The sequence below is a fragment of the Pteropus alecto genome, unplaced genomic scaffold (genome assembly GCF_000325575.1).
Source record: "Pteropus alecto unplaced genomic scaffold, ASM32557v1 scaffold164, whole genome shotgun sequence".
In the NCBI taxonomy this organism is placed as follows: domain Eukaryota; kingdom Metazoa; phylum Chordata; class Mammalia; order Chiroptera; family Pteropodidae; genus Pteropus; species Pteropus alecto.
The window spans coordinates 3,375,748-3,382,929 of record NW_006439568.1 but is presented as its reverse complement, the minus strand read 5'-3'; the positions used below and the strand labels follow the sequence as shown (position 1 = coordinate 3,382,929).

Genomic DNA, 7,182 nt, shown 5'->3' with positions numbered 1-7,182 from the left:
AGAGTAAGATTGGGCCAGGTCTAGACCAGGAAGTGCACATCGCTTCCACCCACATTTCATTGGCCAGGACTCCGTCATGTGTACCACACCTGCCTACAAGGAAGGCCTGAAAAATGTGTAGTTGGGGAATCTAGAGAAAGAGGAGATTGTGGACATTGGCGAGTAGTCTCAGTATCTGCCACGCTAGCAATATGTAGATTTGAGAAACTGTGGAAAACGTGGAAAGGAAAATATTATAAAAAATCCCTTTATAGCTTCAAAAGATTTTCATTGAGAAAATATGAAATTGTTTCAAACAAATTATCTTTTCACTAAAATAGGAATGTAGGAACTGTCACTCAGAAGGCTTCTTACCACTGATAGTGTTGTCGGCTTTTACAGACCACCTGTGAGTCCCTGTCAGTGGTAGAAAATTCAGAAGGAAACTAAGGGCATACAGATTCTGAAAAGTACTGGTATCTAATCACAACGAGAGTAGTTCTTGTCTTCCCTTCCAAAACACAACTATGATTGTGGCATACATCTCAAAGAATACCATCCTGTCCTCCAGGAGGGTTCTACAACATGTAAAACAAAATTTAAATGTTGGCAGGTCATACTTATTGAAAACCTCCTTTAGTCTGGAGTAGCATTTCCCAACCAGGAATTTAGGAAAGAATATAATTCTACAGTTTTACTTTGACCTGTCCCAGCGGGCCTGGTTTATATCTGAACTATATGTTTCTCTCCATGATAACAGTAGCTATTCGTGAGTTCTATTCAGGGATTCTGCAAATTTAAATTCTACTCTAATAATAGCTTACACTGTTGAGCGTCTAACTATATTCCAGGCACCCTTCTAGCTACTTAGGTACTTTACATCCTCACAGAAACCCCTGTGGCATGTATTATTCTTCTTCTTCCCAAATGATGAAACTTTGGTACAGGGATGTCAGATAACTTGAGCCAACGAGATTAAACAGCTACTAATAAGTGGCAGAGCTCAATTATAAACCCAGGCAGACTAGCTCCAAAGCTCATCTTCTTGAACATCAAGCTATAGTATATGGAAAACAAATCAAAACAAAACAAACAACACCCACAATAGACCACCTGGGGACTTCCTGACATTAAATATCAGAAAAGGAGAATGCCTCCCCACCTGGTACTCTCAGGGATTCATCTATGAATTGACATCGGAAGTTTCAGATTTTATCAAGGGAGATACAGACCCAGCAGTGGAAGAGCATGAATTTTACTGTTATAGCCAGGACTGACTAATATTTAGGGTCTTAATTGCATTTCAGATGCCCGATTTAGTTCAGCAAATAGCTGTAGAGTAGCTGATCAGCTTTCCTTAAACAAAGCAAACTTTTTGGTTTGACTTTTATTTACTGACTCCAACTGGTTATTTTTTAAATGTATTTGAATTTAATTCAGCAGATGTTAACAGCATCTATCTACTATGTGGGAAGCTCCATGCTGATGAATGTAGGGAATGCACACAGGAGGAAATCTCAATCCTTAAGGATATGGATTAAGAGAAGTAGCAGGATTACTTTAAACATTAGTGAGGTTGCTGAAACTTTTAGAAGCTATTCTTTAGGTCTTCGGCCTTTAGCAGATAGATGATTCAATGAAGTCCCTGTGGATGTTGTGGAAAAGGATGGCACTAGGGTCCCTGAAGAAGTGATCCTTTCTGTAGTCGGACCATCATATGTCCTTCTCTCTAATGTGTTAATATTCTTTTTTATAACAGCTTTATTGAGATATAATTCACATACCGTACAACTGACCTTTTTAAAGTGCACAATGCAATGATTTTTAGTATATTCCCAGAGTTATATAATCATCACCACAGTCAATTTTAGAACATTTTCAAAAAAGAAACCCAGTATCCATTAGCATCCTCTTTCTGTTTTCCACTAAGCCCCCAAGCTCTAGGCAACAACTAGTCTATTTTCTGTCTACATAGATTTGTCTGTCCTGGGCATTTCTTATAAATATGCATATGTGGCCTTTTGTGACTGCCTTCTTTCACTTAGCATCATGCTCTCAGAGTTCATCCATGTTGTAGCATGTATCAGAACGTCATTCTTTTTAGTGCTAAATAATATTCCATCGTGTGGTTTTACCACATTTTATTTATCTATTCATCAGTCGCTGGTCATGGGGGTTGTGTCTATCTTTTGGCTGTTACGAACAATGCTGCTGTGAACATTCGTGTACAAGTGGACATATATTTTCATTTTCATTTCTCATGGCATTTGTCTGGGAGTATAATTGCCGGGTCATGTGGTAACTCTATGTTTATCCTTTTTAGGAACTGCCAGACTGTTTTCCAAAGCGACTGCGCCATTTTACATTCCCACCAGCAGTGTGTGAGGGTTCCAATTGCTCCACGTCCTCGCCGACACTTGTTATTATCTGTCTCTTTGATTGTAGCCATCCTAGTGGGTGTGAGGTGGTGTCTCATTGTTTCACTGTGCATTTCCCTGATGGACTGATATTGTGATATTTATGTTACCAACCTAAGTCAAAAGCTTTAATCTGATATTTTCCTATGTGCATAATGGAAACTGTCTTACATTACTGGATTGACATTCTAAAACAAAACCATAGTTCTATACAAGACAAATGTCATTTATGGGGTTAGAGTTATGCCCGAAAGAATACAAAGGAAAATGGCATGGAGTTAAGATTATGCCCTCATCTGGGAAATTTGTTTTGCAATATGAATTCATTCACAGTGTTCTGAGGCCTTTATCTAAGGTGCTCAAGTACTGTTATGTGACATTTACCAGATAATCGAGACAACACTTTGATTAAATCCACAGCGCGATGTCATCCAGTAAGCACTTGAAAGTAGAGATGCATTGCATGTCTCTTCTAGTTTTATCAGTTGAGATTAGCAGTGGTTCACAGCACCGTGAGCTTTTCTTCCTCCGTTACCCATCAGTCTTTGTCTCATTGGTGGCCAATAATCTGTCACCTGAAACTACTTAAAATAGGTTGGACTTTCTTGAATGTCGTGTTGCTGAAGAAGAAGGGAAGATACCTGTTTGTGGCTTTGGTTTACCTCCATAACCCTTGTTCCCAGTAAAAGCACTGTGACTTTTTGCCCTCTGCTCATGTACCTAGACTGGATTCCGTAACACCTGTATCTTCGTCTCTACTTTGTGGAAGCTCCTAGTGTGGTTATCTTTGTGTTTCTGTCAAAGAAAGAAAAAGACATGGGGCTTAGGTGTCAGAGCCTCACCACCTTGATTTCGCCAGCGAGCAGATATGTTAAAAGAGCCTCCACAAAAGCCATTTGGTGAGGAAAGAAAATCAAAAGTTGGTTAGGATTCAAAGGATGCTTTCTTTTTTTTCCTTCTTTTTTTTTTTTTTTTAAGGCGGGGCAACCCTTGGTTGACCTCACAGATTGCAAGGACCTTGTCAACTTAAAATCCTTTCTTTTTTTATTTTTTATGCCTACAGCACCTGGTCTTCCTAGGTGGTCTCTAATCCACGTACTAACCAGGCCCGACTCTGCTTAGCTTCCGAGATCAGACGGGATCGGGCTTGTTCAGGGTGGCATGGCCGTAGACTAGGATGCTTTCTTTAGAGGTCTTGGGATCGTTCAGAAAGTATCCTCAAAAAGAGACCCTAAAGGTAGACCTCCCTGACCCATAGAGGGGACCTCACAGCTGTAGATTGTCCCACTTAGGCTCTGCCTGCCTGGCTGCACTTAGCTCTGAGAAGGTCTGGGAGGGACAGAGGAAGGAAGGAGAAAGGACTTAGAGTGGACGATTAATCCCTTCATAATGTATCACCATACACTCTGCCTTATTTGTTCCTTAACTTTTAATATGCATTAAAGTAGCTTAGTTGAGGGCGGGGGAGTGTCAGCTAAGTTATTCGTCAGAGCTTGAATTTTTGTCTCCCCCAAAGTAAAGGGAAGCAATAGCTTTATGTATTTAAAGAGCTGGGTTTGTTTGGTATGTTTTTGGTTTTGTTTTGTTTGTTTTTAGCTTTAGTAAATCCTGTTTTGACCTATTAACTAAAATATCATTTTGGCTAAAACTTAAGCATACTGTGGCCCAGCGATAGTTGTTGCCTCTAATGAAGATCCTTAAACTGCTGTATGACCCTGAGCCATGTGCCTTTAGAGCTATCGAAGACCTAAATTCTATTTAATAATGTATTAGTAGGAATTATAGCTTAGATCCTTATTTTTGCAAATGATTAGTCCTTGAGTAATAATAATAAAAAATAATAATAACTATCATTCGCCGAGCATTGATTCAGTGATCTCATTTAATTCTTTCCACAGCCCTCTGAAATAGGTACTGTGAGGTGCGATCCCCACTTCACAAACTAAGATTTAATGAAATTCGTGCTTGCCTTATCCGGAGCTTGCACCCTCAGCTCCCTAACAAACAGCTTCCCCCGTGTTCATGGCATATTTAAGGAGCATTATAGCCCCACTTTCCTCTACCACAGCACGTCATAGAAGTGGTGAGGGGCCTGTAAGAGAGAAAGAGAATGTGAACAAATAAATGAGCGATAGATGGCCTACCTCGAATACGGAAGCAAATTGACGAGTTTTGCTGTAATCAAGTGTTTTTGTTTTTATCATGGTAGTTTTTAATCAAAGCTTTGAAGATTTCCTTCCCCTCCATCATATTTTTGTATGCAAACATGAGGTGGTAACTGCTAAGGACAAGTCAGCGCAAGGCTGGTTATTCCTGTAGGAAAGTGGCCAAGATGTATCTTTCACGGAACTAAAGTGGATCAGCAATTTTACTTGTTCTTTTAAGAAATTAGAATAAAAAAGCAAACTACTTATACCAGTTTCCCTTCAGAAAACCAAGGACTTTTGATTACCTTTTCTGCACAGAAAAAAAGAAAAAGTATATTTAGAAATTCAGGAAGTATTTGTATTCTCATTATAAGCGTAAAGTTATTCATCATCACTTATTCAATTAAATTACTGTAATCACTGTGCTGGGCCATTTTACTACGAGATATCCTAAAATCAATGAATTAACATCTCATTCTCAGGCTCTCTCTCTCACACACAGACACACACACACACACTTACACACACCCCCTACACACCCATTTTTAACAGCCTTTATTTCATACCTTTCATACTTTTTAGTCAAGGTAAGTGTCTGAGTATGATGTAACTAAAGTCACATTCCTATAAAAATACCCGGCCAAAAAGTAGCTCTTTAAGGCAATAATAGTCTCCAGCATAAAATGTGGAATCACGAATGATAAACCTGGGGCTTATCTCGTCCAGTCCTGCCCCTCCCTCACAAGGTAGCACTTCTGACCTGTTCTGTGCGGTCTCCGCTAAGGAGTCATCCTTGATCGAGGCCCCACCTGGGACAGGCAGACCCCTCCCTTTTCAGGTAGTTCTAAATGGTGGCGATCATTTCCTTTGTGGAGCCAAGTTCTGTGGTCTTTGATGCCTGCTTTTCAGCACTAACTCTTCTTCAGGAATGAAACAGTGAAAACTGGGGTGGACTATCTTAATTAACATATATTTGTTACTTATAATATGCAAAGCAATTATGAAATGTTTCAGAGTATTAATCTGTATGCTTCATAACATTAACCCTTGATGTGGGCTTTGAAGTCAGATGAGAGCAAAAAGAATGCTGACTGTATACCAAGCACTGTAGCAAGCACTTTATAAAAGTTAACTCATTAATCCTAACCACAGCCCTCTGAAGTATCTACTGCTAACATCTCCATTTTACAGAAGAGAAGGTTGAGACACAGAATTAAGAAACTTGCTCAAAACCACCCAGCCAGTAGGTGTCAGAGCCAGCATTCTAAATCAGACAGTGTGGCCTCAGACCCCTCTCAGCCCCAAATCCTGCCACTGGACCCTACGACTTAGCCTTAGGGGGAGGTTCTCTGAAACGCCTTCACTTCATTTTTCTCATCTGTAAAATGGGTAAGGTCGTTATAAGAATGAAATGGAATACCATTGAACGTGATCAGTGGTCTTGACATCTATGGGTTTAGCTTTTCTGTTGTTGAGTGTGTGCGTGTGTGTTTTACATTTAGGCCCCACCCGGAACTTCTGATTCATTTAAATACTTTGTGGTATGTGGTTTGTTGTCACCGATTTGAGGCTCATGTCAACATTGCTTCAGAATAAGCAGAGTGGGTTTTTTTTTTATTATTAATCTTCTCGATAACTTCACAATTCAGTTCAGCATTAGTCAGCATTGATAGGATTAAGTTTTGGTCGATATTAAAGAGTCTGACTTCATAGTCCCATAGGGAGTTGTTCCTCATATATTTAAAATGCACTTCCTCGCCCCATTTATTGCCGAAATATTTATCTGTATGCATACTCAAAGCAGCACATTTCATGAATAGCCTGATACTAGTAAAAAGGAATGTTATTTTCCCCTGCATTTGATAGTTCCTTTACAGTGACTCAATGAACTATTCTGAAAGTGAAGCCTTGAAAATATTATTAGCATTGCCTACAAACATTTTGTGTTTTAAAATCTGTACACAGTAGCACTCAAGAGGTTTTACATATTCTGGTTGGTACAGCAAATGTGTTGGCTAAATCATGAAGAAACCATTTATTTTTGTGCTGCCTTTTGAAAGAGAGGGGAAGATACCTATGGAAAATGTAGTGACTCTTTTAATAATACATTTATGTAATGAGAATTGGGGGTAATTAATTTCATTGAGACGAGCTGGAGGACTTTTAAGTGGATGGCAAGAGCCTGTTATGTAGTTTGAAGACTATTCTTTTGACCACATAATTTTGGCTTTCTTGAACTGGAACCAGGTCATGTCAGAGGCTGTGTCATTTAGATCTGAGTCTGAGCCAGATCAAAGATGACAAGGCAGATTCTGAGATCTAAGAAGTTGTGGTATGCCAGTAGGGTGGTACTGTTCCATTCAACAGTCATTTACTGAACACCTCTTATTCATGAGGCACTGAAGACACAAACATGTGACAGACCTTGTCTCTGCACTCAAATGTGCACTCCGTAGGGGAGGGGAGAACAGGTGGTCCCAGTGCAGGTCAGCAGGCATTGCGGTGGAGGCGGGTACAGAGTGCTTTGGGAGTATTGAGGAGGTCACGGAATCTAGCCTGGGGGAGGGAGGCAAGAGAGTGAGGTGGGGCTTGTCTGAGACGGCTTGAGGGACAGAGTGCTAAGACAGCCTTAAAGAATG

General features: G+C 40.0%; 1 protein-coding gene and 1 pseudogene across 2 annotated transcripts in view; one reads left to right on the top strand and one right to left on the bottom strand.

Moving 5' to 3' along the window:
* Positions 1 to 7,182, top strand: part of NSMCE2 (NSE2 (MMS21) homolog, SMC5-SMC6 complex SUMO ligase) — a 201,749-nt gene that overhangs the window by 144,050 nt on the left and 50,517 nt on the right. The window lies entirely within an intron of this gene.
* Positions 3,451 to 3,569, bottom strand: LOC112483604 (annotated as a pseudogene).